The 10593-nt window shown below is 48.9% G+C and overlaps 1 long non-coding RNA gene across 1 annotated transcript; it reads left to right on the plus strand.

Annotated features, from left to right (window-relative positions):
- The first annotated feature begins 2314 nt into the window (after positions 1 to 2314).
- Positions 2315 to 8180, plus strand: LOC142865606 (uncharacterized). Its single transcript, XR_012915806.1, has 2 exons — positions 2315 to 2639; positions 5932 to 8180. It is a non-coding gene; the product is annotated as an uncharacterized LOC142865606 (long non-coding RNA).
- The last annotated feature ends 2413 nt before the right edge of the window (positions 8181 to 10593 follow it).

A 10593-nucleotide genomic window follows, 5' to 3' on the forward strand; every position in this document is an offset into this window, starting at 1 on the left:
AGCCATGATCTTCCATGATGATGGGTAACCCAGACAAGATCACCCGACCTTTTGTTTACACCATTTTCAGCCATCAGGAGGGCTATGGACTCAGCCAAGGGCGTAGCAAGCCGACTTGACTTTCAGGGGTAAAAATAAGACCCGAAGAGGCGAACAAAATTAGACCAATTAGCAAAATATAAAGTTCAAGTGGGGGCACCATTGGTTCTTGGATATTTTGACATCATGGGACTATGAAGCAGCTTCCAAATGACATGTATTAAGCTCTTAGTGTATGTACTCAGTGATTTACACTCTGTTGTGCCATTTGAACCTCACAATAACACTATGAGCTAGGAATGTTTTTTTATTATTATTATTATATGTAGTCTTTTTATTATTTTTATTTTATTTACTTATTTATATTTTTGAGACAGATTCTTGCTCTGTTGCCCAGGCTAGAGTGCTGTGGCGTCAGCCTCGCTCACAGCAACCTCAAACTCCTGGGCTCAAGCGGTCTTCCTGCCTCAGCCTCCCAAGCAGCTGGGACTACAGGTATGTGCCACCATGGCCGGCTAATTTTTTTCTATATAATTTTTAGTTGTCCAGCTAATTTCTTTCTATTTTTAGTAGAGATGGGGGTCTGGCTCCTGCTCTGGCTGGTCTCGAACCCCTGACCTCGAGCGATCCTCCCGCCTCGGCCTCCCAGAGTGCTAGGATGACAGATGTGAGCCACCTCTCCCTACCCTCAGGACTGTTGTAATCATCATGTTATAGATGAAAAGACTAAGGTACTGTGAAATTCCTCAAGGTCACCGGGCTATCCAGTAGTGAGGCAGGAGGAGAAAGCCCCACATAATCTAGTCCCACAGCCGTCTTGCCTACTGCCTGCGTGGCCTGGCCATTTTTCTGAACAAAGGTACTGGGGACTTCCCCTTTGAGAGTTGTGACTATCTAGAAGAGACAGAATAAATATCTGCATTTTGGAGATTTCAGATCCAACAATCACAGGTCTGGTTCCTGCCCTCGGGGAACCCACAAGGCAAGACTTCTACACACACACAATTACAAACACCCAGCGCTGTGCTGCCTGCACACATTTACAGATAGCGTTGGATTTCAGAGGGAGAAGAGCTCTCACCTGGCAGAGGGGACAGATGTCGGATGGGCCTTCACAACGGGTTGAAAATAATTCAGATTAGTTGCCAAAGTTTATAAACGAAGAGATTTCCCACCGAAATCTTGAATTCTGGTTCCCTCTTTATTTTGTTTATTTTTTAAACCTGACAAATAATCGTGCATGGTCATGGGGTGCATAGCGAAGCTTCCGTGCATACAACGTATAGTAAGCAGATTCGGGTAATTAGCATACCCGTCGTCTCAAATGTTTGGCATTTCTCTGTGTTGGAAATATTCGATCTCCTCCTTCTAGCTGTTTGCAGCTATATATGATTGTTAACCGCAGTCATCTTACAGCGGCGTAGAAGCTAGGAACTCATTCCTCCTGTCTAGCTATCATTCTGTGTCTTTGATTTCTCTCTTTTTTATTATTTCAGCATGTTATGGGGGTACAAACGTTAAGGTTACGTATATTGCCCATGCCCCCTCCCCCTCGACTCAGAGCTTCAAGCGTGCCCATCCCCCAAACGTTGCACATCTCACTCGTTGTGTTTGTATACACCCGTCCCCTCCCCCTCCCACCTGCCCGACACCCGATAGATGTTACTCCTATGTGTCCACTGAGGTGTTCATCCGTTGATACCAATTTGCTGGTGAGTCCATGTGGTGCTTGTTTCTCCATTCCTGGGATACTTCACTTAGTAGAATGGGCTCCAGCTCTAGCCAGGAATATATAAGATACGCTAGATCACCGTTGTTTCTTATAGCTGAGTAGTACTCCATGGTGTACGTACGCCACATTTTATTAATCCACTCATGGATTGATGGGCACCTGGGTTGTTTCCACAACTTTGCGATTGTGAACTGTGCTGCTATAAACATTCAAGTGCAGGTGTCTTTTTCATAGAGTGACTTTTGATCTTTTGGGTAGACGCCCAGTGGTGGATTGCTGGATCCAATGGTGGACCCTCTTGTATCGCTTCGAGGCATCTCCATGTTGCTTTCCACAGCCAATTTCTCTCTTTTTGAAGAAAGGGAAGGCTGGCCCGGCGACACAGGGCGTTCATTCCTGTGGGACGGCCATCTGCCGGCGGAAGCGGGTGCAGTCGCCAGTCCTGTGGGCGTCTGAGTAGGTGAACTGGGTCGGGACGCGCACATGAGGCATTGTTACTGGCTTACAGTTGCAAGGTTGCGATTTGGCTCTGCACGGGTGTGGGGCGCGGTGACAACGCCATTAAAATATGGCGCTGATATCCGGTGCCTCGCCCTTGCTTCTCCCGCTGGTAAACAAGTTCTGCGCCTGTGTGTCGAATGTAACCAATGATATGAGTTTCCTGCTTTGCAGTGTATATAAGAAACTGCCCTTCCCCTTTTCTGGGTCTTCCGCAAAATGTAGCCTAAGGGATCCCCCAATAAAGCACGGTCAGAAGAACTCCAGTTGCCGCGTCTTCCTTGCTGGCGAGGTGGGCGCGACAAGTGGTGCCGAAACCCGGGAAAACGAAACAACCTTGAAGCACCAGCGGAGACGACCTCATTAGGAGGTGAGTTCAGAACTGACGTGCGGGACGGCCGTTCTCTCCCTTTCCCCAAGTCACTATGGGCAACATACCGCTTCGGCGCTTTGTGTGGCCTCTGAAGAACCTTTTATCTAGTAATAGGATTCACATTGAGAAACGCGATTTAAAGAATTTTTTGAAGGAAGTGGACCGGATTGCTCCTTGGTTTTTAGGCTCTGGTTCACTGACGATAGCGTCCTGGAAAAAACTAGGGAGAGACCTTAAGGGAGCATCAGATTTAAAACCCGGTGTGCTTCTGCTTCATAAATTAATTTTAGATTGTTTGAAATGTGATCCTCTCGGTTCTCAGAGTGCTGCAGAGCAATTAGCGGAGGTTCAGTCCGAGTGTTCAGAAGGAGGTTGTGGGGGAGGTGCTGCAGCGATAAGTGAAAAGGAGAAGTTGCGAAACAAGCAACAAAGGTCGGGGACTAGCTCAGGGGCATTGGCCACGCCCCTGCCCCCGGTACCACAGTTTCCAGACTTGCACTTTGAGCCTCACTCTGACAAGTCTGGGTCCTCGTCCGAGTCTTCTGACTCCGAGGGAGGAGACCCTCCGTGCCCTACTTTCGCTGACTTAAGGAGGGAGCTCCGGCGGCTCAACACACAGGAGGCGACACAGATCGCTCCTGAAACTGATCCAGGTGCAGCGGACGGAGATACTAAGTGGCCGCCCCCGTATAGCCCAGAGTCAGATGAGAAACTAAAAAAGAAAGAGAAACCAGTTTTTCAGAAAGCGGCAGGTTGTGAGCGGTACCGCCCACCTCCGCATGCCCCGCCTTGGGAAGGGCTGGGTTTTTCTTAGGGGCCGCTCGCCACTGAGGAGCTTCTGCCCATACCCTGGAAAACAGAGGAGCCGGTGTGGGTGCCTCAGTGGCCCTTGCCTAAAGAGAAGTTACATGCTGCCCGTGATTTAGTACAAGAACAGCTTACTCTTGGACATCTTGAACCCTCTCAATCTCCTTGGAATACTCCTATTTTTGTAATTAAAAAGAAGTCTGGTAAATGGAGACTGTTGCATGACCTTAGAGCAATTAATGCCCAGATGCAGCTTATGGGGCCTGTTCAAAGAGGATTGCCCCTTCTCTCAGCATTGCCTAAACGTTGGAGCCTTATTATTATAGACATCAAAGACTGTTTTTTCTCTATTCCTCTGCATCCGCAGGATAAGAACAGATTTGCATTCACGCTGCCCTCCACAAACCACGAGCAGCCTGATGCAAGATATCAATGGCAGGTTTTGCCTCAGGGCATGGCTAACAGTCCCACTATGTGCCAACTTTATGTGGCCTCAGCTATCCAGCCGGTTAGGCAGAAGTTTTCAAAGGTAAAGATTATTCATTACATGGATGACATTCTCTTATGTCATCGTGATGAGGGCACGCTTCACCAAGCTTACGCATCCCTTCAGGCTCACTTGAAAAGAAAAGGCTTGTTGATTGCCCCTGAAAAGGTGCAAGAGGGAGAGGTAGGCACGTTTCTTGGCAGTAATATTCTCCCTGACAAGATTGTGCCCCAAAGACTGTCCATCCGAAGAGATGCCTTGAAGACCTTAAACGATTTTCAGAAACTGCTAGGAGATATCAATTGGCTTCGACCTTTTTTATGTCTTACCACAGCAGAGCTGAAGCCATTATTTCAGATTCTAGAGGGAGACTCACACATCACGTCTCCTAGAACTTTGACTCCTGAGGCCCTTAAGGCTCTTCATAGGGTTGAAGAAGCCATTCAAAGGGCGCAACTAGTGCGCATTCAACACCATGATCCTTTCTCCCTCTGTGTACTCCCTTCTCCTATGCTTCCTACGGCAGTGCTTTGGCAGGATGGTCCCCTTTTATGGGTGCATCCTCAAGCCTCTCCAGGAAAAGTGATTGGCCATTATCCTACCTGTGTGGCTGAGATAGCATTAAAGGGTATTAACTTGGCTGTTTCTCATTTCGGACGCTTTCCTAATAGCCTAATCTGTCCATATACTGCCAATCAGGTAAACACCTTATGTGCCACTCTTGATGTATGGGCCATATTGAGATGCACTTTCCCAGGGAGCATTGACAACCATTATCCCAGACATGCCTTACTGCAGTTTGCAATGAGAAACGAGCTCATTTTTCCAAGAGTAACGTCACTGTTACCTTTGGTTGATGCCTTGGATGTGTATACCGATGGCTCTAAGACAGGTATTGGGAGCTATGTCATTCAAGACAAGGTATATACAAAACAGTTTGACTATTCTTCTCCTCAGCTAGTAGAGTGTGCCATAGTCGGTCTGGTTCTCAGTACTATCACTGAACCTATCAACATCATCTCAGACTCCTTTTATGTGGTCAACGCAGTTAAACAGTTAGAAAACTCCTTTCACATTCTTGCCAAAAGTACAGTCTTTTCTGTATTTACAGAAATTAGGAATACTATTCTAAACAGAAAAAACCCATTTTCTATTCAGCACATCAGAGCCCATTCTCTGCTACCAGGACCCATGGCGTCAAAGAACAACTTGGCAGACCGCGCCACTCGGGCCCTCTAGGTAGCAGACCCGCTTGTTGCTGCTACTGAGTTTCACAAGTTGTATCACGTGCCAGCCGAAACTCTGCGCCTCAAGTTCAACATCTCTCGCGCTGAGTCTCGTGACATAGTTCTGCAGTGCGCACCTTGCGCTCCCTTTCGTTCTGTTACTCACACTGGGGTTAACCCCCGAGGGTTGCGCCCACTGCAACTTTGGCAGATGGATGTCACCCACATTCCTTCATTTGGCAAATTACAGTATGTGCATGTTTCTATTGATACCTGCTCAGGTGTCCTTCATGCCACTCCTCTGCCTGGGGAAAAGGCCAGTCAGGTAATTACCCACTGCCTAGAGGCTTGGGCAGCCTGGGGTAAACCCCAGATTGTCAAAACTGATAATGGCCCAGCCTATGCTTCCAAAGCTTTTCAACAATTTTGCACTCGCTTGGGTGTGGAGCACCGCACCGGTCTTCCCTACAACCCTCAAGCGCAAGGCATTGTGGAACGTGCCCATGGCACACTCAAAATGTATCTGCAAAAACAAAAAGGGGGAGATGCCTTGCCGGCAATAGCACCAAAAGGACGCCTTTCCCTTGCTCTCTTTACTTTGAATTTTTTGAACCTAGATGCCAGAGGGCGCTCCGCCGCTGACAGGCATGTTGCACCTGGGCAGCCTAAGAAGGAGCTGGTAAAGTGGAAGGATGTGTTGTCTAACCAGTGGAAAGGCCCGGATCCGGTAGTGGCCAGATCCAGGGGATCTGTTTGTGTTTTCCCACAGGACCAAGAGAACCCTGTTTGGGTACCAGCCCGGCTGACCAGACTAGTCCGCCCAGATCCCAGCGACGATGAGCCTGTTGTGGCTGAGCCTGCTGATGGACCTAATAATGACGGGGTCCGGGGCGGAGCCCAGGTGGGCGGTGATGGACGTCTTCCCGATGCCGATGCCGATCCGCCATGACTCCACCGTCTTTCCTCGTTTCCTCACCACCAACATCTCACTGGACCTGCCTTATGTTCCTTTCGACCCCGAACAGGCAAACTTTTCTCATAGCGCAAACATTACTGTCGCTGGGTCACTTTGTTTTACTCTGGTAACTAATACTTCCTACCGCCCTCAGTGCCTTCGTTTATATCGGCAGGTAGCTGTTTGGCTTGACAAACCGTCCCAGCCCATCCCTGAGGCTAACGGCACCGCTATTCATGGCGTTTGGCCAACAAGGGTCAATGGCGGTATAAAATTACAGCCTAAGTGGGCACCCAGATGCCATAGCCAAAGAAGTAGAGAATCCCTTGCACCTTGGACGGGGTGCCAGAGTAGTTATGCATCCTGGGTTGTCGATAGTTTCTTCACCATGTCGCCCACAATGTCTACTGTGTATAGTGCCACCGATCCTGGGGTCAATTTCACCTCACAAAGCCCTTGGCTTTGGGATCCAGCTAACCCGTTTGATTTGTGGTTATTGTGTGGAATCAACGGTAGTTGCACTGATTTGGCACCGTTTTCTATGATTGCGGGAGGAAAGATAGAGACAGCAGAGTGGAGGTGGAATAAGAGCTCCTACTTTGAGACTACATTGAACAAAACCAAGCCTTGGTCTAATATATCTTTTGCTCCCACCCCGGTCTGTGTTTGGCCACCTTTTATCTTTATTGTTACCAATCTGTCCACTGATGGCGACGTGTTATCCTGTTCCAATGACACTTGCTTGTATTCCCTTTGCTGGAATGCTACACAACACTCCTCTGCATTTGTGGCGCGCTTACCTCGGTTCATCCCTGTTCCAGTTGAAACACCCTCATCGATGACGCTGTTCCGACATCGCCGCGACTTTGGTATAACAGCGGCCATAGTGACTGCCATAGGCATCGCTGTTGCTAGCGCTACAGCCGCCACTGTTGCACTGACATCTACAGTTCAGACTGCCCAGGCTGTGAACGACCTGTCTGCGGGAGTGGCCACCGCTTTGGCGACCCAAGTGAATGTCAACTCGCAGCTTAAAGGAGGAATTACGATCATTAATCAAAGAGTGGACTTAGTCCAAGAACAAGTGGACTCGTTATTGCAGCTTGTGCAGCTGGGATGCGAGCAGCGGTGGCCCGGTTTATGCGTTACCTCCATCCCCTATCATAATTTGTCCCGTGCAGCAAACTTGTCTCGCCAACTGTCCCATTACCTAATGTCTAATTGGTCTCATGGATTTGAGAGACTGTTACTTGAGTTACAGCAATCCATTATTCATATTAATTCTACACGGGTTGATCTTGCTGTTGCTGAAGGTTTAACTAGCTGGATTTCACAGGCTGCCAATCATCTTAAGGAATGGGCTGGTATGGGCGCCCTGGCAGGTCTCCTTGCGCTTATTGCCATATTAGGGCTCACATGTATTGTCAGAATGGCGCGTCAGAACCAACGTAATCAGATATTGATGATTCAGGCTTTTGCTGCGTTAGAGCTTGGGCAAAACCCACAGGTTTGGCTGAACATGTTAAACTAAGGCGCTGTTATCGCCCCAGCAGCCCCCCCGAGTTGGCTGTAAGGTTACTCCATGACGGGAATGCATGGGGCCCCATCATTGAGCGTCGTAGATTTGAGCCATGATGGGGAAGCAACCCATGTAGCCTAAGACAGAGGCCTTACCCATTTTGTCTGCCTGGCAGTCAGCCTTTGCACGCCTCCGAGTTCTGCTCATTGCACGAGGCAAGGTGACAGCTGTTGGCTATGAGGCTCTGCAGCCTTGATCGCTCTGTCGAAGGACGGGGCTGAGCGGCTGCTCAGTGCTCATTTATTAAATAAAACAGGGGGAGCTGTGGGGCGCGGTGACAACGCCATTAAAATATGGCGCTGATATCCGGTGCCTCGCCCTTGCTTCTCCCGCTGGTAAACAAGTTCTGCGCCTGTGTGTCGAATGTAACCAATGATATGAGTTTCCTGCTTTGCAGTGTATATAAGAAACTGCCCTTCCCCTTTTCTGGGTCTTCCGCAAAATGTAGCCTAAGGGATCCCCCAATAAAGCACGGTCAGAAGAACTCCAGTTGCCGCGTCTTCCTTGCTGGCGAGGTGGGCGCGACACACGGGAAAGACGGAGCCTGCAAGATCCGACAGGTCCTTTCTCTTTAGGAGAGGAGTCCAAGCCCCCATCCTGTTTTAATTACCTGTAGCTGGAAGAGATGGCAGCCTGCAGAGTGACAGCTCCGCCCTCTTCTGACTCTTCTGTGGCTTTTCTGTACCCGCCACTCGCCACCGAGAAAGGATTTAACTAAAAGTGAGATTTTTTGGTGGTGACACGTGAAACCGAGAAGTCGGTCCAAGAAACCCTCCTATAAGAGTGAGGTTTAATGCCAGCGTCTCCCTGGAGGGGCCTTGTCGCTTCCAGTCTTTAATACCGGGCCCTGACAAATATTTAGAGAATGTTCAGGCCTGAACCGTTTTGCACAAGGAGAGGATAAGACGCCCTGCTAGATTTATCTATTTTTTTCTCCTTCATCTCTCTCAGATCTATGATCCTCTGAATCCTGCTAAGGAAATGTAGATATTTAGAGGCTATCCTGAGACTGGCCTTTGGTGCTGGAAGAAAGAGACCATGGAAGGGGGGGATGGGGGCTGAAGTAGATCATTCTGGAAGACAGTCCGGGGAGATAAGCATGCTGTGGCTGCCTGCTCAAGGAAGTGGAAAGAGAGTTCTTGGTGGGCTGAACCTTAAGAAAGGCAATCTATGGGGGCGCCAGTGTGGAACAAGGTGGTGGTTCCTCATTGACAAGTATTTAAGTCCTTGCTAGCGTAACCGATTTAACTGGGGGAGCTAGATCCTTGGAAATGACCTAGGCCCTTCTCCCAAAGAGGATACAAAATATTCGGGGAGATGAGCAGCACAGTTAGGAGATTGCACAATAATTGTGGAAGGGCGTTGTATGCTACTACCGTGTTTCCCCCAAAATAAGACCGGGTCTTATATTTATTTTTCCTCCAGAAGACACCCTAGCAGGGCTTATGTTCAGGAGATGTGTTATTTTCTTTTTAAGTACAGTGCAACCATCTACATTGATTCAAATAGAGTGAAGTTGTCTTCTTCTGGAACATCCTCATCACTCTCCAAACCCTGAATCCCATCCTGAATGTCTTGCAACTCTATTTCCTTTGGAACCACTGGCCCCGATCTCTCCTGTGGAGCACTAGAGCTCTCATGGGGCGGATGAGAAGGGCTGCTCGTGTTCTTTCCCGCTCCGAGACGATATGCACGGGTTGTGCAGATGTGCTGCGTAGCCACGCCCATCACTAGGGCTTATTTTCATAGCCACGCCCATCACCAGGGCTTATTTTCATAGCCACTCCCAGCACTAGGGCTTATTTTCATAGCCACGCCCATCACTAGGGCTTATTTTCATAGCCACTCCCAGCACTAGGGCTTATTTTCATAGCCACTCCCAGCACTAGGGCTTATTTTCATAGCCACGCCCAGCACTAGGGCTTATTTCCATAGCCACGCCCAGCACTAGGGCTTATTTCCATAGCCACGCCCAGCACTAGGGCTTATTTCCATAGCCACGCCCAGCACTAGGGTTTATTTTCATAGCAACGCCCAGCACTAGGGCTTATTTTCGGGGTAGGGCTTCTATTGCGCACATGCTTAGACATGCTGCTAGGGCTTATTTTTTATGGGTAGGCCTTATTTTCAGGGAAACACGGTAATGACAAGACGCTGCAGAGGGCAGTGGTTTTCTTAGTCTTTCTTTATTTGGAATGCATCTTTTTTTCCCTCTTTTTTCTTAATTAAGGGTCACCCAGATTCCACACATATCTATCAAGGTAGTACAGCTCCGGCTGCAGCGTGGAGGTGGGGAGGTGGAAGTTTGGCGTCGCCCCCATCCCTTCTGTTCCCTGCTCCTGCCTTCCAAGGCGCCGTCACAGATCCTAGGGCTCCAGGCAAACTCGGGGAATGAACCTGAACTTGCACAGAGTGTTTTTGTGTGCACCCCACGGCAACCCCGTGGAGAGAGCATCCTCAATCTCCGCTTTGAGGGCAGGAAACCGCGACGTGGAGCAGCTGCACAAATGCATCGGAAAGATCTTACTCCCTGCTCGTTTCGGGGCAGGCATGTGAACCCAGGCAGTCTGGCTCCAAACCCGTTCTCCTGACCACTGAGCTAGACTGCCCGTTCGTTGGGAAACTAACCAACGGGGAGACAGGAGCAGAGAAGACCTTTGCTACATTTCTGATAGACAAAACCAGTCCTCTCAACTTTTATGTTTACCTGTGTCCACCAGAATTCCTCAAACAGTCTTCCATGGACACTTATTATGTGTTCTCATGAAAACACATGCAGTCAGCCATACGTGTCCAGGGGTTCCCGTGCCCATGGATTCTACCAACTGAGGGGTAAAAATATTCAGAAAAAGAAAAATATTTGGGTTTGTATTGAACACATACATACTTTTTTTTCT

This window comes from Microcebus murinus, chromosome 30 (assembly GCF_040939455.1).
Source record: "Microcebus murinus isolate Inina chromosome 30, M.murinus_Inina_mat1.0, whole genome shotgun sequence".
Classification (NCBI taxonomy): domain Eukaryota; kingdom Metazoa; phylum Chordata; class Mammalia; order Primates; family Cheirogaleidae; genus Microcebus; species Microcebus murinus.